Raw genomic sequence first — 26697 nt, 5'->3', positions numbered from 1 at the left:
AATTCTGGGCACCGCACTTTAGGAAAGATGTGAGGGAATTGGAGAGAGTACAGAAAAGATTCATGAGAATGGTTCCAGGGATGAGGAATTTCAGTTATGAAGATAGATTGGAGAAATTCGGACTGTTTTCCTTGGAGAAGAGAAGGCTGAGAGGAGATTTGATGGAGGTATTCAAAATCATGAGGGGTTTGGACTGAGCAGATAGAGAGAAACTGTTCCCAATCGTGAAAGGATCGAGAACGAGAGGGCATAGATTTAAAGTATTTGGTAAGAGAAGCAAAAGTGACATGAGGGAAAACTTTTTCACACAGCAAGTGGGTAAGGTCTGGAATGCGTTGCCTGAGAACATAGTGGAAGCAGGTTTAAATGAAGCATTCAAAAGGGAATTAGACAGCTATATAAAAAAGGAAGAATGTGCATGATTATGGGGAGAAGGCAGAGGAATGGAACTGAGGGAGTTGCTGTTTCAGAGAGCCAGTGCGGACATGATGGGCTGAATCACCTCCTTCTGCACTGTAACGATGCTGTGATTCTGAGATTAGAAGACCAACTGAAGGTCAAGGTTAATTTCAGGATCCATCAACTAGAGCAGATGGCATACAGAAAACAGCCCAAAGAAATTCACTACAAATGAAATCATATGCCCTAATAAAAGTGGCAAGCACAATCTACAGCTAACGTTTGATACTGGGGCATGCACCAACATTTTACCACAGCAGACACTAAAGGATATGTATTTGGTGAAATGGGAATCATTTCTACAGCCAACAAGAACTAGACTCACTGCATATAATGGTTCACAAATATGAAGTGCAGATATGGATATTCTGCATGGTCACCACAGGTCTTCTTTGTAGTTGACACCAATGGTCCAGCGGTAGCAGGACTACCTGCATGCTGTAAACTCCGGATCGTGATAATTCACAAGATCAGAAATGTGCCAGTGCTACAAGACCAAGGTAAATGTGACCCCATTGAATCCATTCAGAATTTACAATAGAAATATCCAGACAGATTTGATACCGTGGGCAGTTTTAGAGGAGATGCTGCTCTTCATTAGAAAGACGGCACAGTTTCCCCCATAGATCCACCACGGAAGTGCAGTGTCCACAGCAAGGACAAGCTAAAAACTGAGCTTGATACGATGTAATAGCAAGAGATTATTCGCCATTTTTAGCAACACTCTGATTGATGCAGCTCTATAACCACCATGATCAGGAAAGACAGTACCATCAGAGTATGTCTAGATCTGAGAAGGTTAAAGCGAGCAGTCAAAAGATGTCCTCACAAAATTCTTACTTTGGAAGATTTAAATCCAAGATTTGTGAGAGCCAGGTTTTTCTCAAAGTTGGACACAAAACATGGATACTGGTCAGTCCATCTTTCTGAAGATTCACAGGAACATACAACTTTCAGAACACCATTTAGTTAGTTAGGACCTGATCTAATAACATATGGAGTGCATCACTGGAAATGTTCCTGGATGTGCATAGCAGATGACATCGCAGTCATGGGAAGTACTAAAGAAGAACATGATAAGAATCTTCATATCTTACTGGAAACAGCCAGAAAAGAAGGCCTCGTGTTTAGCAGCAAAAAATGTGCTATACTGTCAGGCATAGCAACTTTTTCGGCCCAATCTACTCTAATACAGGAAAAAGACCTGATCCCAGTAAGGTCGAGGACATACATTCAATACTAACTCCACAAGACAAGGAAGATTTACAGAGGCACAGTATATCTCAATTTTTTCTGAGAAAGCGTTATCACAACAGGAGCTACTTAAGAAAGATATGTTCTTCTTGTGGCATGAAGATCATCAGTACTCATTCGATTTGTTGTAACAGTCACTTTCTACAAAAGCATGTTTGCAATATTACAACCTAAAAAAAGAAACTACACTTGAGGTAGATGCTTCGCAAAAGGGACACGGAGCATGTATATTACAAGAAGGTAGTTATTTGGTTCCATAATGTGTATCTTAGAGCGCTCCTGAAAGTCTGTCATTTTACAATAAAGAACCCTTCATTCAATTTACCATTCAGACTCAGATTGTTTGGTACCTTTGTGTTGAGAAATCAGAAACACAACAAAAGCTAGATTTATTTTTCACATAACCTAGCCCAAGAGTGCTTAATTCTCGGCAAAAAATTAAAATATTTCCCGGCAATTGGATTTTCACCTAGTACAAAAAGAATCTAAATTCAATGTCCTGTGATGTTTTAGAATATCAACATATTATGGATGTGGATTCTTACTTCAGAACATGAACACCTGAAACAGTTCTGGGGCAGGACTTTCCTTCTGGGGGTGGGCAACGGAAATTGAGACTGTTTTCGTGTCCTGAACTTGCCGCGGGGGCAAAAAGTCACCAGACCCGATTTGGATGGCGGTGCCCCCCTTAGTTGGCTTGGAGATAGGTTTGTTGGCAATTAGTGGCCAGGGGTGGGAATGTAGGTGGGCCTGTACAAGTACAGGCTTGAATTAAGCAGACCATGGCAGCCATTGCTGTAGCTGCCATTGCACTGCTTTACCTTCTGTTTGACAATGGCTTCGGAGCATCCGAGGATGGAACCCTGGCCGGGCAACCCCTCAATTCGTGCATGTGGACCTGGAGGTCCTCTTTGAGGCCGTGAGGGAGAGGAGGGAGGTAATCTTTCAGGAGGATGGCAGGAGGAGGCCAACCTTCCAGACTAAGTAGGCCAGGATGGAGGTAGCTAACACAGTTAGCAGATAAAGTGTGGTGTGCAGAAACTGGGTTCAGTGAAGGAAAGGTTCAATGACCTTATTTGCTCTGGCAAGGTGAGTGCAATGCCAAAACCTCAGGACAGGCCTCTGGGTATTCACCCTCGAGCAAACACACCAGTTTAGGAACTTGAGGGCACATGCTGCTCCTGAACATGGCAGGAGTGAGTCCCCAGAACACCTACTAATCCCTCAGAATGGCTGAGACATAGTGCTGCTGAGGACCTGCCAGCTAAAGGCCTGCTCGGGTCTGCAATTAAAACCCGACCCGAGCCCGACAGAACCACATCTGACCTGAGCCCGACCCATCCCGAGTCCTTTGATTTTTTTCCGCGCCTGACCCGACTCGACCACTGCAATGAAGTTGATTATATTAAAGAGGTGTGTTCTACCTTGGATGGAATTGCTCACTGCAGACTAGTGCGGAGTCCAGATACACGTTTCCTACCTTGACATCCTGGCTGTCACTGTGTTCTACCCGGCCCGACCTGACCCAAGCCTGAATGCCGGACCCAGAAGAGTGACCCGACCCAAACCTGACACATGTTGTCAGGCCTGGTCGGGTTCAGGTTGGGTAGCCATGCTCTACTGCCAGCACAGATACATACGGTTTGTAATGAATAGGAGCAGCTGGCATTGGCCATAGAGGCCAGCAGTGCTTTATCTTGCTCTCTTTTGTCCTTGCAGGAGAAAGGGACTCATAATGCCCGCAAAAGGGCCCAAACTGGAGGAGAGATTCTATAACTGCATGTTATCACCACCTTGGAGGAGGGAGCCATGGACATTGTCAGGATTGTTGACGAAGAGCAAGTCGGGGAAGGTGAAATGGGCATCTGTGGAGGGGATGGTGAGTAGAGAGTGCAATGTGTTCATTAAGAGGGTGCATTGCACTTCAATCTGTCTAACAGTGTATTGAAGGCTGTGATGCATTGGGAAGCATCAGCACTGCCGAGGTTTCTGATTTCCAAGGCTAGTTCTCATGATGTCCTCTTGTGTATTCCATAGGTGCAAACATCGAGGCAATTAGAACAGCTCCCTCAGCATCACTGGGCCAAGCACAGCCAGAGAAGACTTCACAAGAGGCACCATCACACCTTACAAGCTCACTCTCCACTAAATAGTTAGCTCGGTGGGTCCTTGCACGCAGTTAGATAGGGTGGCACTGGTTGATGAGCATGGCACTAATGTGCAAGAGGAGGTGCCAGTGGTAGAGGCAGCTGTGGGCAGTCCTCCTCAGAGGATGGAGGACAGACGCAACTCTGGTCAGCTGGGTGCAGATGCAGGGCCTCAGGTGTTATAGGAAAGAAGAGTCTATCTAGATCTGCAGCAGAAGCTGTGCCCCCACAGATCAGAGTTCCCTGAGGCAGTGCAGGGTCATTGGCTGAGAAACAAGAAGTCCATCCAACTTATATGTGCTAAAATGACTCAGGGCTTTGAACTCATGAGGTCCTCCATATAGAGAGTGACCAACCTCACGAAAAACCATATGCAGCAACACTTGGAGTGCATATAGGAACTGTGCACTGACTTTCACAGGATGCATGCCGCACTATGTACCCTTGATTAGTCAGTGGCACTGTTAGTGCAGGAATGTCTGGAGGGATGCTAGTTACACCCCAGCTGGTGGCCCCCTCCAGCTACCTTGAGCGCCAGACAATGGCTGAGACTGTCACTGAGGAGAATGAAGGTTCCACCCCTTATGGCGCACCATCATCATCATCAGCCTCCTTGGCCTCTCTGACTGAGGGACCACATATGCAGCAGGACCCCGTGATGGAGGCTGCCCCTGCAATAATGCCAGTGCAACAGCCTCTAGATATGCCCCCACTAGCACCTCCACCACGAAGACGACCGCCATGTGCATCTCAGCGCAGGCCGAGACAATTGAGCAGGCTGCCTCCACCTCCTCTGAGGACACGAGGGGAGCTCTGCATACATGTGGTCGAGAGACCATTGCATTGGGCAGAGCACTGAATGGGTCACTGGGGTTTCTTTCACTTGTAGGTGTGAACTTTGTTAATTTTGGAGCACACTATGAAGCCAGATATGTAAGCCTGCTTTTACTAACGGTGGTACAGGAGAAGAGAGACAAAGTGGTGAAAGGGATCAAGGGTCCGTGAATGGTGACAGTGAAACCACTGAGCTGATGTGCATCCTTTGTTGGCGGTAAGCTTTAAGCTGCTCCAGGATGCGTCTTCAGTGGAAGTGTTCTTACAGGCAGCTCAAAAGGAGTTTCGTAACATTCCATCCTCCTTGGTCAGAGGGCTCAGCTGAAATGTGCCTGGATCAGATGATTCCTGATATTGATGGCATCCTGATGAGACCCTCAAACCCCCGCGCTGGGCCTGACCACCACCCCCTGTGCAGCCGTGTCACCTCTATGCTCAGCATCTTCCTCCTCCTCTTCCACGTCCTGCTCCTCTTCCTCCAGCACTTCAGCCCCTTCAAGGTGCACACCTCTCTGTGTGGCCATATCATGTGGAGCGCAGCAGACCACCACCATGTGCAGGACCCTTGAAGGGCAGTAAAGCTGGTGGAATTTAAATTCAATGAATACAAATCTGTAATTGAAAGATTGTCTCAGTGATGGTGCCATCATCAATTGGCATTTAGGGCTGAGATGAGAAAGAACTTCTTTACTCAGAGGGTGGTGAATCTTTGAAATTCTCTGTCCCAGAGGGTGGTGGAAGCTCAACACTTCAAAAACTTCAAGATAGAGATCGATAGATTTCTAGTTGCTAATGACATCAAGCGATATGGGGATATGGTGGAGCAGGCTCGAAAAGCTGAATGGCCTATTCCAGCTCCTATGTTCCTATGATCGTATAAAAACCCATCTGATTCACGAATGTCTTTTAGGGAAGAAAATCTGCCGTCCTTACCTGGTCTGGCCTGCATGTGACTCCAGACCCACAGCAATGTGGTTGACGCTTAACTGCCCTCTGAAATGGCCTTGCAAACTACTCAGTTCAAGGGTAATTAAGGAAGGGCAAAAAATGCTGGCCTTCCAGCGACACCCACATCCCATGAAAGAATAAAAAAAGGAATGTACCGCAGGGCACCACCCAACCGATCCAGGCACCAGAAGCACATTTTTAGAAGGCCTACTCGGTGTTTTCCTAGTGAGCAAATGGCTTTGGTTGTTGCGCCTCTGTCTTGGGTTCTCGTAGAGGGGTGAATAGCCATCTCTTCAAGCAATATCCCTTGTCCCCTAAAATCCTTCCAGAGTTTGAGGGGTGCAGTGAAGGTCTGCAGCAACCTGGACAGATGGATGATGAAGGAGTCATGGCATTTGCCAGGAAAGTGAGCGCACACATGGAGGAACCTCGTGTTGTGGTCGCAGACTAGTTGAATGTTGAGGGAGTGGAAGCCCTTCCTGTTGATGAATCTGACTGGGAAGTCAGTCAGTGCTTTGATGGCCACATGAGCATAATCGATGATGTCCTGTACCTGGCAGAATCCAACAATGGCAGCAAAACCCACTGCCCTCTGTGCCAGCAAGGTAGCATCTGTCTGGTATTGAATGTACTATCCATCTCTCGCAAATAGGACATTGGTGACCTGCGAGATGCAGTGATGTGCAGTGATTTGTCAGATGCAACCAAGGTCTGCAGCTAATCCTTGCAAGGAGCTAGAAGCGAAGACATTGATGGCCACAGTGACTTTGATGGCTACTTGCAGGGCATGGCTAGCAGTGCTGCGAGGTATGAGGTCTCCTGTGGCATTGGTTCTTGGTCATCTCGAGGTATCTCTATCCTCGGTGGTAGATCCTAAACTGCAGGTATGGTCTCTGTATCCATCCTGCCCCTTGACCTTCTCCTCTGCGCTCCTGGTGCCAGGGGCTCTGCCCTTCCTGAGGAAGATGTTGCTCCTCATCGTCACTGGGCCCAAAATCTGAGAGAGTTGTGCCCTCATTGCCAGCTGCTGCTTTCCTTGTGCACAGGTGCATGTCCCCGCCTCAGCCTCGCCAATCGTGTTTAACAGCGTTGCCCCCTCCTCTTATGGCCACACAATGCCAGCCACGTGACGATGCCCTGCACTGCCAGAGCACTTACTGACCACCCTCCCCTCAACCTGCTCTGACCTGAAGGCACCTGTATGCCCATGGGTGAGCCCCCCTCTGTGTGTTCACTCTTTCATGGGGCCCACCTAAGCCATGACTGGCTCCCTGCAATGCATCCGCCTCAATGCACTTGGTCTGCCCCAGACAGCGTGTGCAGCCCATGCGCCCCTGTCAAAATCTGTACATGGCAATTAATGAGCTCTTAATGAGCTCTTTATTTTAATTTCCATTGTTAATGGATCAGGTGGGATCTCGAGGCCGCCCTCCCCCTGCCTTGCTGAAACCCATATGGCACCAGGAACAGCATCGGGAAACCGGCACGTTGGCCAGTGCCAGTATTTTCGTTCCCTGCCCTCCTCTGTACCCGCCCCTGGTGGGACCTGAAAATTCAGCCGCTGACCTCACGTTGACACATTGCTGTCCAGAAGTGTTAAATGAGTTTGCATGCATAACAAGGTGGAAGCATCATTTCTGAATTGTTCTTACATATGTCCTAAGGACTAGTTTGAGGACATATTGATGGGAGCTTGTGAGTAGGCCATCAAATCTCCCTTCTTGGAGAGATTTCATTTAAAGCCTTTATCTATTCTTCTCAGTAACTCCTAACACTCAGAGTAAGGCTTTTCCATAAAATGTTAAATCTGAATGATAGATTTCAACTGCATCTTTCTATTAATGTTTGGAATACCCATGATGCAGTACATAGAGGTATTCTTCTGCAAAAGCTTAAAGCTCTAATGAACATTTCCTTTCTTTAGCAAGAGGTATAACAACAATTTACATCTATAATCAGAATAGATGTTGCACTCATTTGGTGAGGAGCCTAGCAAAAATTGTAGAAACTATCTTAGCATGTTAAAGAACAAGCTGAAGATTTCCTGAGGCTTATTCCATACTCCATCAACTCTACTTCAGCAGATGATGAATAATTCTGCATTGGAACTTCTGCATACAAGGCACAGAGCTCTAGGTGACAACCCTCTGGAAGGGAATTCCAGTGAAAGGCGAAGCTTCTACTGAAATTCAAATGTACAAGTCTACGGGACTGCACATTGAAAGACAAAATGAGTGACATGTGTAGTCTAGGAATGATATAATCCTAGCTAAGGGGTTACATCTGACCTTCCCCCCACAAATTGCACAAAGCTTACGGTTCAACCCTTGCCACCATCTCCTGCAACAATTACATAAATTTGACCTCATTCCAACCTGCACCCCCACCCCCCCCCCCCCTCACTGACAAACTTACTTCCTCCCCCCTCCACAACAATGTGGCGCCAGGTTTCTTCGGACGGGGATCTGATGGCACAGGAATGCTGGCCGCCGGCCGAAGATCGCGACGGACCCTCAAGATCACATGTAAGTCTATTTATATTTATTAATTTTATTCATTTGAATATTTAAATTGTGGCCACATTGTCCAGCGGCGGGGGGCCGCCATGGAGCCTCGCCGCTGCCAGGAGGATCTGGCTGGGCCCTCCCGGCGTTGAGGTCCATGGTGGGCCTTATCCGGAGTCATCTTCAGGTAAAGCCTGGCTACCCAACCCGAACCTGACTAGACTCAACTACGTGTTGGGGTCGGGTCAGGTCGGGTCGAAATTCCGAGTCCAGCATTCGGGCTTGGGTCGGGTCAGGCTGGACATTGCTTTTGGGAAGTCATGGGATCAGGCATACCCATGATTCCCCACAACTCCAGCTGCAGGAATAGCCTGCTGCTGGAACAGATGAAGGAGATTCGTGTCGGGTAGGGTCGGGCGCAGAAAAATTAAAGGGCTCAGGCTTGAGTCAGGTTCGGGTTGGCTGTGATCGCGTCGGGCCCAGGTCAGGTTTCAATTTTATATCCGAGCCAGGCTTTATCTTCAGGCACCCCCCACCCCTCATGCTACGGACCCTGACGGCTGGGGGAGAACAAAATCCAGCACTCAGTGTGGAGCAGCAACCAAAGAAATCAGAATGCTGGATTACATTGCTAAACCAGTATAAATCCAGAGGATTGAATGCTAAATCTAAAATGCTCTGACCAGACAGTATACTGATTTTACTCACTGAGACACAAAAGAGGCATTTGAAGTGGCAGAAAGAGAAATCATAAGGTTGATCCCTAATGTCAAGAGATTGAATTATTTGTAAAGACTGTAGAAACTCAAACTATTCAGTTTGAAAGGAGATGGCTGAGGGGGAAGTGAAAAAAGATATTCAACTACATCAGAAAGTTCAAAATCTGGAGCTCTACTTCAGGTGTGCCATGAAAGTAGGAAAAGGTGACAAAATTTGAAGCTACTTAAAAGGCAAATTTATGAACTTCTGAGTAGGGTAGCAGAGGCAAAAGCCTTTGAGTCATTTAGTAGTTAGATGACTTAGATGCTTACTCAGGTTCGATGAGCCAAAGTGCCTTTTCTCATCCATTATGTAGCTCATCCAATTGGAGAGTAGGATTCGGCTTGCCCACCACCTATTTAATGAGTGAACATGCCTGTTAAAGCGAGTTGCAATTCTACTCAGTTCACTTCACTGCTGCTACCAGGAATATTATGCACTTTACTTCTCTATTACAGCTGTGGAGGTGCGAGTGTTGCCGGTAAGGCCATGCCAGCATCCCCTTAGATTGCACAAAGGTTCTCAAAGATACAGCAGTAAACCTCGAGGCAGAAGACAGATAATGCTGCTGCCTGCACCATTACTCCCTGTTGAGCACCTAAAACACTTCAATGACCATTCACACAGCAAGGGCGAACACAAGGTCCCGTTTCTATTTCCTTGCATTACACCTGCCCACAGCACATCGCCTCCATCCCCCAACACTGCACACTACCTCCTTGCACATGCTTCTCCAACAATTACAAGGGGACACTGTAGCAACTCTCCTCATTCCAATCACACACTCAACCTATTGCTGTTTCCCTCACAACAGGACCCAACAGCATTCTGATTTTACCTGCTAGCAACCGCTAAGTATTTCATTTCTCTGCTGGAAGCTTTTGCACTTCACAGTGGAGCCACATTCTTACACATGGCCACCCCCCGAACCAGCCCACAACTTGCTGATTCTCCCCTTCAGCATGCATAATTTATGAAGATGACCCACATAACTGCAAGATCCTTTCCATCAGCCAACCATTCACCAATTTTCTTCCTGTCTTACTGTAGGAGAAGTTAGTTCACAATAATGCAGACAGGACCAGAAGTGGGGGAGGGTCAACAGCACTCCTCCTTTTATCCAGATGGAGCAGGAATGCATAGATATCAGTGGGATAGGCGGAGAAATTAATATTTGATGAGGCGGGGCGGAAGGCCACGCTCAGCAGCGTGATCAGGAAGGGGATAAGTGAAAAGGACAGCCCAGGAGACGGCACAATGGAAATCAAGCCCAGTTCCTAGCTCTGCTGAGGAGAGTAGAGATGCCAACTTCCAGGGCCCAGCCTTTAATAGAAAGCTGCTTTCTGCACATATGAAAATGTATAAAGTTGGAAAACCTGCCCAGGCACTATCATTCCGTGGCCAAATGTGTGCAGGAGTCTGCTTCCAGCTTATGTGGTATTTTGTTGCAGGGAATTAGCACTCTGCAGTCTATCTTGCTGTGCAGGCTCCATGTGCAGTCCCTGTAATGTAGCAAAGTCATGTAATATGCAGCACAAACCAAAAATGCAAGATGGGCTCCATTGCAGAGATCACCAAACCTACACAATCTTACAATAAGACTTGAAACCCACTCTTCCAGCTGGCCATGCATTGCCTATGGCAGTCAAAGTGACTATAGCCCAACATTTTTATTGTCTTGTGCTCGTTCTAGGTTGAAGTAGGTGACATCCATCATATAAGTTAGCCTTCTGCCCATGCCTGTATCAAGCAGGCCACTGATGCCCTCTTTTCTAGGGACATCAATGGCATTACATTCTGTATAGACACCTGCAGTCAGCAGGAATGGGTGGTGGATTTTGCTGTCACAACAAGCTTCCTGCAAGTGACAACCTCTTTGGAGGAGTGATGCCTCCTGAAGTACTCATCCTTGGAAAATTGTAGCTAAGTGACTCTGGACCTATAAACACCAAGGGTTGTATAAAGATACCTGTGAAGTTACCTCCTCAAGTATGATCTCCTGAGACCCCCAACTGCAACTCCTTGAAGTTTCCTGCCCTGCTGCTGCTCTTGTTGCTCCTTTTCCCCTTCCTACAATAACTTAGTCCTTATATGAATTCTTAGTGAACTTGATTATTCCTTTCTATGCTATTTTAGACAAGGCATCAACTTATACTCATGGCTAATATTTCTAATAGGATAATAAAGAAGGAATTTCAAGCAGGCATACAAAATATTTTTTTACGCTAGCATCAAATGATGTAATTATAGGGCCTTAGAAATACGTTAATAAAGAACTGCAAGAAATAAATCCTGGAACAGGATGGAGTAATAAAGCATAGTCTGCTAATTTGATACCATTCATGTTAAAACATACCTTTGATTCCACTCATATCAATTTATATGATTTCAGTAGTAGGGAGATGCATGAAACGCATGCAGCAGTCCTGTGTTTGTCAGTCCAAGGAGCACAACATTAATAGATAACCAGATTGAGAAAATTGTTCCCCATTCCACAAGGGGAACATGTTAAAAGCCTGACAAGCACACATAAATAATCATAATTAAGTAGTTAAGGTAAAGACTGGTGGGGCTCATGTGTTATTAATGGTCAATTAGAATTATGCTTGTTACATGGTGGAGGTTTGAGATTATGAAAATATGTAAGTGCACAACCTTCCCATACCACTGAGGCAAGTTAAAAAAGGTAAGTTGAGCAATGATATTTGATTACGTTTACTCTGTTGATAAGTGTGGCCATGTGTCTGCATCATTTGATTTTCTTTTTGCTAATTTATGAAATCGCGCCACTGTGTTTAAGAAGGTTTTATCACGTCATTATGGTCTGGTTACTATAAAATAATGCATGAAAGTCACTTTTATTCATTTTATAGCAATTTAAAATATAATATATTTATTCATCTGTAATTGGTTAATCTTTATTTCTTTTATAAAATGCCACACAGATTTAGAGGGTCATTAGTCCTACCAAAAGGAATAGTCAATAAGTATTTTAAAGAAATATAGGCAGCTCATCCTGATTACTACAATAAAGAGGGTGAACCCTATGTTAATTACCAGAAACAGTTCAGTATTTACAGATTTTCTGAGTTTACCTCAGATCAATATAAGTCTCCACTGCCACAAGAAAGGAAAATATTTATATTGTTTGATTATTCATAGTCATAAGATTGACACGTTGTGACAAGATTATGCATCATAAATTTGAATTAGAAATTACTGGTTGTGTTATCAGCATACAAATGCATCACGTTTGTATAACATTCCTTTGTCCACGAATTTAACAGAGGCAATAACCTTATTAAAATAAATATGCTAATACCTTCATTAAAATAACAAACACGTGATATAACTGGATGAAGCATTTCCATGGTAATATAACAAAGAACAATTTTTCGGCAACTTTTTTTACAGCATACCATATATCACAGTATTCATCTTTAGGTGTATTTAAATTTTATACTGGGCCCGTTACTCAAAGTTAAGGTGCATTTGCTATGGCTCAGTGATAGCACTCCTGCCTTTGAGTCAGAATGTTGTGGGTTCAAGTCCCACTCCAGGGACTTGAGCATGTAATCTAGGCTGACATCATTGCATTACTGAGGAAATGTTAAACCTTTAGAGGTATCAGCTTTCCAATAACATGTTAAACCAAGGCCCTATTGGCCCACACAAGTGGATGTAAAAGATCACATGGTTCCTCCTGACTACAAAACAGCAAGCCACCACCATTTCTCCACATCTTTAAGCTAATTTCAGGGCCTTTGTCTCTGATGCTACATTCAAGTAATTGATACCAAACAGAAAGATCTATAATTACCTGGTTTCTCCTCCTACCCTTCTTAAATAATGGGATGACAATTGCAATTTTCCAATCCAAAAATAAAATTGCTGAATTGAGAGAGCTAATTATGTTGAATGCATATGAAATTTCTTTACTTATTTCTTTTAATATTTTGGTAGAAACCATCTGGTCCTGAAGATTAGTCTGTTTCAAGTCCTATTATTTTCTCAAATACCTTTTTTCTTGCTTGCATTAAATTTACTAATTTCCCCCTGGACTTATTTTTAGGTTTATGTGTACCACTGGTATTTTGTCTCCTTCTTCCACTGTGAAAACAGATAAAAAAGTACTTATTTAACAAGACTGTCATTTTCTTATTATCCATTATAGTCTAATTTGCATCCATTTTAAATCAGCCCATATTCTCCTTTACCACTCTTTTTGTTAATAAATTTATAATATTTTTGCTATCGGCTTTGATATCTTTTGCAAGGTTATTACCTTTTTGCACCTCTTATTTTCCAAGTGGGCGGGACTGCTCTCACCTTGTTCCATTCTTATCTATCTAATCATAGCCAAAGAATCACTTGCAATGGCTTCTCCTCCTGATCCTGCATCGTTACTTCTGGTGTCCCCCAAGGATCTATCCTTAGCCCCCTTCTATTTCTCATCTACATCCATTGGCAACATGATCCAAAAGTACAGCATTAGTTTTCACATAAATGCTGATGACACTCAGCTCCACCTCACTTCTACTTCTCTCGACTCCTCCACTGTTGCTAAACTATCAGACTGCTTATCTGACATACAGCACTGGATGAGCAGCAATTTCCTCCAATTAAATATTGGAAACACTGAAGCCATTGTTTTCAGACCCCATTCCAAACTCCGTTCCCTAGCTACTGACTCCATCCCTCTCCCTGGCAACAGTCCGAGATTAAACCAGTTTGTTCGCAACCCTCGTATCACATTTGACCCCGAGATGAGCTTCCGACCTCATATTCGTGCTATCGCTATGAACACTTATTTCCACTTCCATAACATTTCCTGACTTCTCCCTGTCTCATCTCATCTGCTGCTGAAACACTCACTCATGCCTTTGTTACTTCTAGACTTGACTGTTCCAATGCACTCCTGGATGGTCTCCCCCATTCTAATCTCCATAAACTTGAGGTCATCCAAAACTCTGCTGCCGGTGTCTTAACTCACGCCAAGTCCTGTTCCTCTAACACTCCTGTGCTCGCTGACCTATATTGGCTCCCAGTCAAGCAACATCTTAATTTTAAAGGTCTAATCCTTGTTTACAATTCCCTCCCTGACCTCCCCTCTGCCTATTTCTGTAATCTCCTCCCACAGCCCATCAAGACATCTACGTCCCTCTAACTCTTAAACATCCCTGATTTTAATTGTTCCACCATTGCTGGCCAAGCCTTCAGTTGTCTCGGCCCCAAGCTCTGAATGCCCTCCCTATATCTCTCCACCTCGCTTTCCTCTTTTAAGATATTCCTTAAAACCTACCTCTTTGACCCAGCTTTTGGTCATGCGACTTAATATCTCCTTATGTGGCTCGGTGACATGCTTTGTTTTATAATGCATCTTGGAAAGTTTTATTACGTTAAAGGGGCCATAGAAATATAAGCTATTGTTGTTGTATCCCTTCCCTTTTTGGAGTATGTACAGGTTTTGCATTATACCAAGTAATTCTCACTATTTGTCAGTAGGTTTATCCACTAACAGTTCAGCCAAGTTTACTATGGTTAATTTATTTTACACCCATTTGATTTTTTTTATTTTAAATTTAATTGTGACACTGTCTGTTAAACCTAATTTCAAATTCAATCATATTTGCAAGTCACTATTTGTCCATTGGTCACTATTCGCAAATGCTCCCTTACCTTCAGATTGTTAACTAATTACTCATCACATAAATCCAGTATGGCCTGTTCTTTTGTTGGTTCTAAAACAGATTGTTCGAGAAAGCTATTCTAAAAACATTCTCGAAATTCATTGGTTTTACTATTTGAGCTGTTCTGCTTCTCCTAGCTATGTGAAAACTAAAACCTCTCATTATAACCACTTTGTTTTTCCTATATACCTCCCTGAGCTTGATAGTTATACACCCCTCCCCCCACTATATCATTACTATCAGGATGTCTTTAGACAACTCCTACCAAGTCTTGAATTCCTCGCTGTTCCCTAACTTGACCCATACTGTTTCCGCTGTCCAATCACTCTCACTGAAATGTAATTTCCCAGTGTTTGTGTCCTCTTCTTTCCCAATTTCCTTGTCCTTGCTAAAGATCCAATCACCTGGAATGTTTAGACGCCAACCATGCTGAGGTTGTAGCCAGGTTTATTGTAATGATGCCATCAGTACCAGGCGTCTTTTTAACAGAGAGCAGAAGATCGAACAGACCTGGTTAGAATAAAGCTTCCTGAGCTCGATCTTAGCCTGATGTCTGTCAGAATTGACAAATTAAGTGAAGTTCTTAAAAAAAACAAAATTAGAGTTGAAGGAAAAAAGTCACCTAGCTGTTTGGGATAGTTGGCAGCTGTGCCTTCAGGATGGAAGGAAGTGGAAAGGAGGATTCAGAGTTATGACAGACAGTCTCTGCAAGGTAAGTAAAGAAGCAACTGATTGAAGGGCAGGAAGACAAGTCAACACATTTTAATAAAATTGTATTTAGCAGTTCTAACAGTGGATTTACAAAAGCTATGAACAGAGATAATATTGGTTTCAGAAGCTTAAGTCTGTTAGAGATAGCATATGTGATTTTCAGAATTTAAAAAAAAATTAAGAGACAACATAACAGCAGACACCTTGGGCTGAATTTTATTTGGGCGCCGCGCTCCTCAGCGGCGCCCTTTAAACTCAGTGGGGTGCCCCCATTTAGTGGTTACATTTAGTGGCTGCTGCAGAGTCACCATGATATTATGTGGGGGGGTTCATTAGCATCACTGCACCAAACTTCCCTCCTCCTATATTACGTGGGGAGAGGCAGGACAGTCGGCGCAGTGAGAGACATTTTGGCAGTTGTGCAACAGGTGCTGGGGCTCTATTTAAAGTGCCCCAGCACCTGCTTCCTGACAATTGTCAAAGAAATACTTACCTGACTGCTGAAAAGTGGGGCTGCTGTCAATCTGGCAGCAAAGCAGAAAGTGTTGTGAGAAACTCAGCAGGTCAGGCAGCATCTGTGGACAGAGAAGCAGAGTTAACTTGACCAAGTTCACAGACCTGAAAGTTAACTCTGCTTCTCTCTCCACAGATGCTGCCTGACCTGCTGAGTTTCTCCAGCACTTTCTGCTTCGCTGCCACATACTTACCCTGCTGTGACCTAGTGTCCTGTGATGTTGCGATCCTCTTCTTCCACTCAAGTGTAACATTCCTTCTTGTAGGTGTGCCGCACCTGGGTGAATAATCTTAATTTTGCACATTCCAGGACGTGAGACTTAAATATACCATAAAAGGCAAATACACAACTGAAATAAAACCATAATTGAAGAATAATTACCTACTATGTGTATCTAATCATCTGACAGTGAAAAGCCGCAGACTAATATGCATTTGGAATCTGTATTCATTTCTCTGCTAACTTATGTGCAAATACATGTAACTGCAATTATATGATCTTTGTTAAAAAAAACAGGAAAATATGTTCATATTGTAGCTGCATTGCCAGCTAGAAATATTACACCAATAAATGTTCATGAACATGTGTCGATGTATAATAGTTGAAAAACCATGACAATAGCAAAGATTTCCTTACTAGTCCTGCTTTGGTTTTCAAATATGTGCAAGACAAACTTTGCAGCCAGAAGTTAGAGCTGTTACACGGTGGAGTTACCTTTGCATTTAAAGGATCACACCAAAAGCCGAGGATGGCAGAGGGGTGCTCTAGGGTGGCCCCACAGTTCAGCGATGCCTCCCTGCTCACTCTTCTCCAGGTTGTGCCGGCAAGGAGGGAGGTCCTTTTCACAGTGACGGTAAGAAGAGGCCCTCCCGCCTGAACAAGGCAGTCTGGCTGGAGATGGCAGAGGAGGTGAGTAGCTGTGGGGCCATCAGCCATCAAAGGGTCCAATGCTGGAAGGGGATGCACGAGCACTTCTCCAGCCAACCAGGGCCCGCTAGGCCTCATGTGCACAGAGTATGAGCGCCAAAGTCATCCACAGCCAAAAAGCAATCAGATCAGCAGCCTTCCTCCAGTCAGGCTGCTAGCACAGAGGTTGCACCAAGAAGGGGCACAATGGGAATGCACGGGTATCACAGCAATGTAAATATGTCTTTCACTAAATGTTCTTCACCAAAATGTGTGTCCTTTTCTCTGTGCGAATGATGTGTGCCAGCATGTAACATCAATGTCATATCCCTTTGCACTATTGGCCCTCAAGGGAGCCAATGTATACAATAACATCATTGCCATGCCACCATTACTCCACGGATGCAGTGACATGGACATTGGCTCAGCCAGCTGCTGCCTCTAATAGTTTACACAGGTATGGGTTGACCAATTGATGTATTGATGAAAGTCATTCAGGATAGTAAAGGAATCAGTGACTAACCAGTAAAAGAGGAGCAGAGCCATTAGGTGGTCAAAACTGAAATCAGCCAGGTGGTGACTTCAGCATAGGGGAAGCTAGTGTTGATTCAGTTTGACAAAATTTGAGAAGTTCAGGGAAGTTATCAAGGTTATCAGATGAACTTGTCAATGCAAGAAGGGATATCTTTAGCCACAGGAAATCAGAGGGCTGAGTTTTAGGAGGCCTCTGGCATTGGGGTCGTGGTGGGGGGGCGCCTAGAAAATTTTACTGGTGGCGGCGAGGCCTTGGTGCGGCCCACCCGCAGTTCAACGGGAGGGTCTTCAATTCAATGTTAAAATTACGTTAAAACATTCAAATGAACCAACCTTGTCCCAGCGGCCCTCCCACACCGATATTCCAGTCGCCAGCTGGAACTCCCCCACCTTCGGAACTCCATTTGGAGTTCTGAGGCGTAACACTGGTGGGGAGGGGGAAGAAGTGAAATCTTCAGGTCGGGAGGGAAGTGGGAGCAGGGAAAACTGCTCCGATTGATTGTGGGGATGGTGGATAACACTTGTTATCTAAAATAGTGCCTTTCACATGCACTTCGCCAACTCTTTTCAGTAAGCAGATTGAAAACACTTCAGTGCGACAAGGCCAGATATGAAATTTTAAGCTGCTTTTACAGACAGCAAATGAACATAGTGAGTGATAGTTACAAACAAAACTCGTGTACTTCACTTAACTTCAAACAGCGTCCCTTTTCTACAAAAAATTGTAATCTGCACTGCCTTGATCAGTTTAGCACCAAATGAGAAAAACAACTAGCAGTCATATAAAAATAATTATTGCAGAAAAATGTCCCAAGTCATTTCAGAGAAGCATAATTAGACGAACATTGCCATCAATCCAAATTACTGCTGTTTCCAAAGGAGATTAGAACAGCAGATCCAGTGACATCACTAAGTTATGTAAATGCCTGAATAACCATAATGTTGGTTGCTACCCAGAAATGACCCGAATCTCCATATGTCAAAGTTTCAGTGGCACTGCATGGAAGAAGGCATGCCAGAATGATCAGGAAGCAGTTTTGCCTGATTGCCTACACCCACTAAGATACTACCAAGCATTTCTGTAGTCTTTGGCACACCTACCTGGCAATGACCATGAGGAACTCTCTTGCCAGGGTTTGGGACGGAAGAAACACAGATTCAGAGTTGTACCATCTGTTGCACGGACATCAGTTACTATGCAGCATATGGATAGCACATGCAGTGACTGTAATCATTAACGATGGCTTGAAACTTGGCTGAATCTCCTTTCACAGCCAAAAAAACTGGGAGTTGTGTGCAGGCCATATTGTCACTCACTTATAGCCTCATGCCTGCAACTAGGGTTTTCTAGTGCTTCATTTTTGTTTGTTTTTTAATCTCCAGAATTTCCAGCCTTGGCAGGCTATCAATCGGTAAGGATATTTTCTTGAATTTCTCCAAAGTCTTTCAGAAATTTTGGCCTGTTATTATGATGTTCACCTGGAAATGCCACCATTCCTCTTAAATTTGACCAGAAGCCAATTTTCCTCTCCATTCGGATCCAACAAAAAACCTATTGAAAGTGGCGTTTCGCCAAAGAAGGAGAACCTAGGATTGGATGTTTGAAAGGCAGGAAGTTGTGAATCCTCGGGTTGTTTCTTTCTTTCTTTTGGGCCTCCTTATCTCGAGAGATAATGGATACGCGCCTGGAGGTGGTCAGTGGTTTGTGAAGCAGCGCCTGGAGTGGCTATAAAGGCCAATTCTAGAGTGACAGGCTTTTCCACAGGTGCTGCAGAAAAATTTGATTGTCGGGGCTGTTACGCAGTTGGCTCTTCCCTTGCGCCTCTGTCTTTTTTCCTGCCAACTGCTAAGTCTCTTCGACTCGCCACACTTTAGCCCCGCCTTTATGGCTGTCCGCCAGCTCTGGCGAACGCTGGCAACTGACTCCCACGACTTGTGATCAATGTCACAGGATTTCATGTCGCGTTTGCAGACGTCTTTAAAGCGGAGACATGGACGGCCGATGGGGCTGATACCAGTGGCGAGCTCGCTGTACAATCTGTCTTTGGGAATCCTGCCATCTCCCATGCGGCTCACATGGCCAAGCCATTTCAAGCGCCGCTGACTCAGTAGTGTGTATAAGCTGGGGATGTTGGCCGCCTCGGGGACTTCTGTGTTGGAGATACGGTCCTGCCACCTGATGCCAAGTATTCTCCGGAGGCAGCGAAGATGGAATGAATTGAGACGTCGCTCTTGGCTGACATATGTTGTCCAGGCCTCGCTGCCATAGAGCAAGGTACTGAGGACTGATGTTATTACATTCACTAAATTATATTTTAGGCCAAACTAATTGCTAATATCCCACATTGTTATTAGAAAAGGATATTTGAAGTATATGCATCAATTATAACAATAGACAGAATTTTCAAATGATCGTTCCATCTGAAATGGCTGTAGTGAGTCGGGAATCCAAATGTTGACGGAACAGGCTTTGCCATTGCTGTTGAATTTATCCATAGCATTAGCATCCTGCTTCTGGGTTTCCTGACCAATTAAAGAGGGCGGGCAGGATGACGTGCCCAATCTGTCAATGAAGGCTCTCTACTTAACGGGACCCTAGCAGAGTCTGAATGGCTGCAGGTAATCTTGCTGGTGTAGCATTCAGAATGGAGGAGAATGGAAGGAAGACATGGGAAGGCTGCCCCACCCCTGGTCCTCTGGATCTTCTCTGGAAATAATGTTCGAGGCAGTAAGGGCGAGGAGAGAAGTCCTCTTCCTTGAGGATGGGAGGAAAAGGCCAGCCAGCCTAATGAAGCAGGCATGGCAGAGGCTGTGAGCAGCAGGACTGTGGTGCTGAGGACATGGATATACCGCTGGAATCATTAGATTCAGCAAGGTGAGTGTCACAGCACTTTCAATTGGCATTCATCACTATTTGACCTCCTTAGAATCCTTAGGCACAAAACCCCTCTGACTGGCACACCTTGCTGTTACACACATTCCTTTGTTTCCAGTCATCTTCTCAAATCTCCATCTCAACAGACATCACTTAAGCTCACCCTCATCCAATTGCCCTCACACATGCATCCCTCACGGTCACCCTTCTCCAATGTTCTCATTCCATCCTCAGTTCTCATAACTCACCTCTCTCTCTCATTGCAGAAGAAGAAAGCACACAACTCCAAGGAAAGGCAGAGTATTTAGGGTGGCCCTGCAGCTACCCTGACCACATTGGAGGAGGACACCTGGAGATTGGCAGGGTGGCACACTGACTGAGTGCCCGCGATGGAGAGATGGGAGTGGCCTAGAGACTTGGTGACAGAATTAACTGATGCACTGCCACTTGGTACTTAATTGATGTCACCATTAACTGAACGGTCATCATCTGCACTATGCTGAGTTTATACTCTTTCTCAATGTCAGCACTTTCTCAAGTTTTTCAACTCCTAGAGGTCTTTCACAGCTGATGGAGAAGATGAGGCGGCCAGGGAGTTCTCAGAGGAGGATGAGCATTCCAGGGATGCACCGTCCTATGACTCATGCACACTCTCCACCCACGCCGATATACACACGTTGGTGGGTACTGGAGTAGAGATAGCTAGGTTGGCACATGGTGAGGAACACATCACATCTGAGCAGGTGCTGAAGACAGGGGCAGCAGTGGAGAGTCCCCATTGGAGAGCGCAGGACACTTCAAGTACTGTTCAGCCAGACCTCGATACTGACAGTTGGGAGTCATGCACAAAATGGGAACCTGTGGAGCAGCAACAGGAAATATGTGTGCTGCTGTCAGCATTTTCAGAAGCAGGGTGCACCCTTGGAGAGAAATTGGAAGAATCTATCTCTAGCATGAGTGCCTTGATGTCTCAGGCATTTGTGCTGATGTCCACCTCCATGGAAAGAGTGGCCTCCTGCATGGAGAATCAGACCACCGAGTGTGAGCTGGCCTGCACACTCTGACTTCCACTTTACAGTGGATCGATCATAGCCTCACCTTTCTGGCTCAGTGCCTCACTGATGTTCAGCCAAGAGCTCTCCCACTCTTGGTTAGGAGGGAAGTGCAGGTGGGCCATAAGAAGGAGGATGGAGAAAGGAAACATGGCAGTGAGGACTCTTCTCAAGGCACCCCTATTTCTCAGTCCTTGTCCTCCCCCCTTCAGACAGAGCAATAAATGCTTCCTCCTGCCCTGATGACCGAGACTGACCCTGCACAGATGCAATTGGAGGTCTGTAGCGGGGACCTCACAGGCTCCAAAACCCAGAGGACGTCTGTCACAAAAATCTCAACTGTTAGAGCAGGGGAATGAGCAGCCTGCCTCCAGCTCAGCTGAAGCTACAGGGGTAGCATCACATAGCGTATGAGTAAGCACATGAGAAAGATGTCATAGTTGCACTGGGCACTTATACCAATCTTAACAGAGTTATAATAATGTTTATTTCAATGGATGAAAGACTTCATTTGATTTCCTCATTTTTATGTTCCCTACTTTGTTGCATCACCCATTCACTCTGGACAGTAGCCTTCAGGAGAATGCTATGATCAGCCTTGGTGAGGAGGAAAGGGTATGAGAGTATGATGGTTGGATGGCTGACTGTTGGAATGAGATGAGTTTTGGGGGCTGCACAAGGTTTCTGGTGGAATACTCAAATGGCTGCATGTGCACATTTTAAGTGAAGTGTGCCCATGAGGCCATCACAGACTTTCCTGGCAGTCATGTGTGCTGCTGCAGGCACCATGGGGACTTCAGTCTCCTCCTTTGCCTCCATTGCCGGATGCTCTCTGCCTTCTTCTTGCTGCAGCTGCACTCCTCTCTGTAGTGCCATGTTGTGAAGCATACAGCAGACCACAACAATCCTGGAGATCCTAGATGGGGCATATTGGAGGGCACCTTCAGATCTGTCCAGGCACCTGAACCGCATCTTGAGCAATCCAATCACTTGTTCTATTATTGCTCTGGTGGTGATGTGGCTCCAGTTGTATATCCCCTCTGGCTTAGTGGTCTCATTCCTCACAGGAGTCAGCAGCCAGGTCTTCAGAGGGTAGTCCTTGTCTCCCAGATGCCAGCTGCTCAGGCTGTGTGGTGGAGAGAAAACCTGCAGCAAATGTGATTGCCGCAAAAAGAATGAGTCATGTCAACTCTCGAGATATCTAGTGCAGACGCGTATGACCGTCCCGTGATCACAGACTAGCTGGACATTGAGGGAGTGGAATCCCTTGCAATTCATGAAGAGTGCAGTCTAATCTGAGAGCAGCTTGACTGCCATATGTGTGAAATCAATCACTCCCTGTACCTGTGGGAATCCAGCCAATGCAGTGGAGCCTGAGTATGACTGGACTCATCCATGTCAAAGTTTATATAATTGATGGCCTTGTTAAACAAGGCATCAGTGACATGGGTGATGCACTTCTGGGCAGCAGACTGTGATATCCTGGAAACATCTCCAGTAGTTCCCTGGAAGGAAATTCAGGGCTGTGGTGACCTTGATGGCTACTGGTAATGTGTGTCCACCTGGTGCTCTTGGGAGGAGGTCTGGTTCCAGGTGACTGCAGATGTCTGCCGTGGCATGCCACAGAAGCCTGAGTCTTCTGAGGCACTGTTGATCTGACATGTTCAGGAAGCTCACCCTCAGCCTATATTCCCTGTGCTGGGGTATTGCCTTTTCTGAGCTGGAGCTCTGTCCATCACCTCTATTCTGTGGCAAGGCATGTGGCTTCAGACAAGGCAGCTGCTCCTGGTCCTGCTGTTTTCCTTGTTGTTGCTGCTGCTCCTGGTGCTGCTGCTGGTGTGGCTGATCCTATTGCTCCTCCTCAGAGGTCCAGGTTACTGCTGCATCAGCTGCTCCCATGCTGCAGCATAATCTAACAGCAAGGAAGTTGAGATGCACTTGAAGTAAACTTCAAAAAGTTGCAACTGACATTCAAAGTAGTGATTTCAGGCTGACAGAAGTAATCTACAATGAGAGGGTTGTCTTATGATGAATTTTTGGACAGACTGGGCTTGTTTTCACTGGAGTTTAGAAGAGTAAGGGGAGACTTGATTGAAGTTTATAAGATCCTGAATGGTCTTGACAAGTTGGCTGTGGAAAGGATGTTTCCTCTTGTGGGTGAGTCCAGAACTAGGGGACACTGTTTTAAAATTAGGGGTCATCCTTTTAGGACAGAGGTGAGGAGAAATATTTTCTCTCAGAGGGTTGTCTGACTTTGGAACTCTCTGTCTCAGAAGGTGGTGGAGGCGGGGTCATTGAATAGTTTTAAGATGGAGGTAGATAGATTCTTGTTAGGCAAGGGGATCAAAGGTTATCAGAGGTGGATGGGCGTGTGGAATTCGAGACAGATCAGCCATGATATTGAATGGCGGAGCAGGCTAGAGGGGCTGAGTGGCCTACTTCTGCTCCTAATTCGTATGATTGTATGTATGTTCGTATGTTTGTATCTCACTTTCACAGTTGCTGACCACAAGCTTAGCAATTTTAGACTTTAAAGCCTTCCCAGTATGTCACTTTCATTAAACAATCACCCACCACTGTGCACTCACCTTCTGGACCCTGGAGAGATGCAGAGAGCTCGGGGTACCCATAAGCTGGCTGTTAAAGCTGGAATGTAGGATTAAAGTGAGACTTCATAATCTATTTGAATACGTTAACTAGTTTCCAGACAGCTGCACTTGTTTTCCCTGCTTGCCTCTGAACTCACACGGGCCAAACCCGGAAGTGGACTGGATGATGTCAGTTTCCCGACACCATGACACTTTTCACCCTGCATCTGCAACCATGCCTGCCTCCCCTTGCCAGTTAAAATTCTGCCCAATGATTCTATAATGATCCTAAGCTAGTACACCCTTATAAAAACACAGATTCGTAATTGTTCTTATAGCCTTGTAACTATTTCTTAATTTTCATCTATTTATGAATTGATATTACGTAATGAAAATCTTTAGAAAAAAGGATTATGAATGCAAGTCTCATAAGTTTTTAATGATATCCTTATCCAAAAAAATCAGTTCCTGTTAAATTATTAAATGTTTCAATGCAATTAAATGGAGTATGCAGACAAGATTTAAATGCTCTGTTACTTTATTTGTTAACCATTAAAAATAACCAGCAAGGAGATAACATGATGTTGCATATTGGACTCCAGACAAGGAGACATAAGCTAGAATTCTGAGGACAAGTTTTAGAAAATATGAGGTGAAGATAGGCAGGTGGTCCATTATATAGCATTCAAGTGTGCCGTCGAGGCATTAACCCAGTTGCAGTTCTGACAATAACTATGGAATGCTACAGAACCCCTCCATACTAAGTGGGATAGTGCAGACATGGCTCTGAGGGGAGAGAAGAATCTTATCACTCAATATCTGTATTTTAATTGGGAAGAAACATTGTGGGCTGAATTTTCACCAGGGAGGCAAGAAACAGGAGCTGGGTCTGTTTTTGGGTCAGAAACCCACCTCCAGCGGGAAATTAATGAAAGTTCAAATTTTCACAGGGGTGAGCCCTAAATTGATATGCCTGTCCACTTAGAGCCAGCGGATAGGTCAAATGAAGTGAGGGACTCATTTAGACACCCCAAGACAGCCATCACTGAGGCTACTGGTTATCCTGAGGGTGAGATCTACGGTTTGTGCCAAAGCCGTCCACTTCAGCAGATGGAAGCAAGATATCACAGGGGAGTCGGAGGCCTGGTACCCAGGGCAGCACAGTCCCTCACCTGGATCTGATGCTGGTGTCTGTGAGGGAGGGGATGGAGGTCCTTTACCAGGAGGGTGGCAGGAGGAGGCCACCTTGTCGTGCAACACTCTGCTCAGCGTCATCTCCCTCCGCCTCCAATTCCTCCTCCTCTCCCACCTCCTGCTACTCCCCGATAAGCTGTCTCCTTCCAGGCCCTCACTGTCCTCAAGGTCCTTATGTGATCTGGAGGGCCATGTTATGGAGAGCACAGCAGACCACCTCAATGACCAAGACCTTTGCAGGAGGATGCTGGAGGGCTCCATATGATCGGTCTTATCTCCTTGTTGTGCTTTCAGACCAGTTGGATGTTGAGGGAGTGGAAGCCTTTCCTGTTGATGGATCTCACTGGTCGTTGGGTGCTTTGATTGTCACATGGGTACAATTGATGATGCCCTGCGCCTGGGAGAATACAGCAATGGAGATGAAAACCCTCTGTCTCTGCAAGGCCTTGTCTTTGGTTAAATGCATGTGCTGTCCAGCTCTGACAAAGAGGGCATCAGTTACCTGCGAGATGCAGTGCTATGCAACAGTTTTTGAGATGCCACTAAGGTCTGCAGCAGATCCTTGAAAGGAGCCAGAAGTGAAGAAGTTCAAGGCCACAGTGACATTGGCAACTACTGGCAGGGAATAGTGACCAGTGCTGTGAGGTGCGAGGTCTTGGCGATGAGGGCACAGATCTCTGTGACCATCTGCCTGGAGATTCGCAGCCTCCTGCATCACTGGGTCTCAGTCATCTCCAGGTAGCTGTGTCTTCAATGGTTAATCCTGTGTTGAGGGTTTAGCCTCCATTGCCTTCCTGCCATTCTTTCCTCTGTCATGCCCCCCTTATGCCTGGGGCTCCGCCTTTCCTGTGAAGGGTGTCACCCCTCATTGCTGCTGGCCCCAAAATCTGACAGTCATGGCCCCATTACCAGTTGGAGTCTTCGCTCTGGGCAGGTAGCTGCCCAATTGTCCTTGGCAGCCTTGCCCCTGCTCTTCTGCCTCCATGATGCCAGGGAGATGCCAACACCAATCAAAGCCCAAGTAATGACTGCCAAGTGTGCAAGACCAAGTGCTCCCCCTTATCAAGTGCCCAGTCCCCATTTGCCCTGCTGACCCTCTTATGGGGCCGGGGTGATGCCTAGTGCCTCCATGGCTGGCTCCCCACTCTTTACCTGCCTGCCTTCTGATTAGCTGTTTCTGAAGGTGTGGTTAACACCTGTCTGGCCCTTTAAATATTTGAACTTGAACCTCTGACAAGCTCTTAACAAGCTTTTCAACAGTCTTAATTGGCCTTAATTGTGAGGAGAGCAGGATTCCTGTCTCACGCTCTCCCTACTATGGCGATTATTGCCAGCGCCAGAATAGGCACCTTGATATTGACATGCCACTCAGTGCTAATATTTTTGGACCACCCCCCCGCCCCCCACAACCCCACATTTGTTCCAGACGTCAGGGGGTCCCAAGAATTCAGCCCTGTATATAAACAGCAAATCTAACTGAATTAGTTAATTGTGTTAAACTATGGCGTGTATTCTGCTGAAAAATGGGCCTAACATGCTGCCTAATTCAAATGCATTCTAAATGTTTTTTTTCTGATTTATGTGATTAACTTATTTAATGAGGTAGAAAGGAGGAATAACACATTGTGTTTAGTCACACGATACCGCCCTGAATAGACAAGAATTGCCCATATATCTTTCTGACTTCTCAATATACAGGAGCAATAGAAACAAATTGATGCCTTTTCA

The sequence above is a fragment of the Heterodontus francisci genome, chromosome 7, assembly GCF_036365525.1.
Source record: "Heterodontus francisci isolate sHetFra1 chromosome 7, sHetFra1.hap1, whole genome shotgun sequence".
NCBI classification, from domain to species: domain Eukaryota; kingdom Metazoa; phylum Chordata; class Chondrichthyes; order Heterodontiformes; family Heterodontidae; genus Heterodontus; species Heterodontus francisci.
This window is presented reverse-complemented; position numbering follows the sequence as displayed.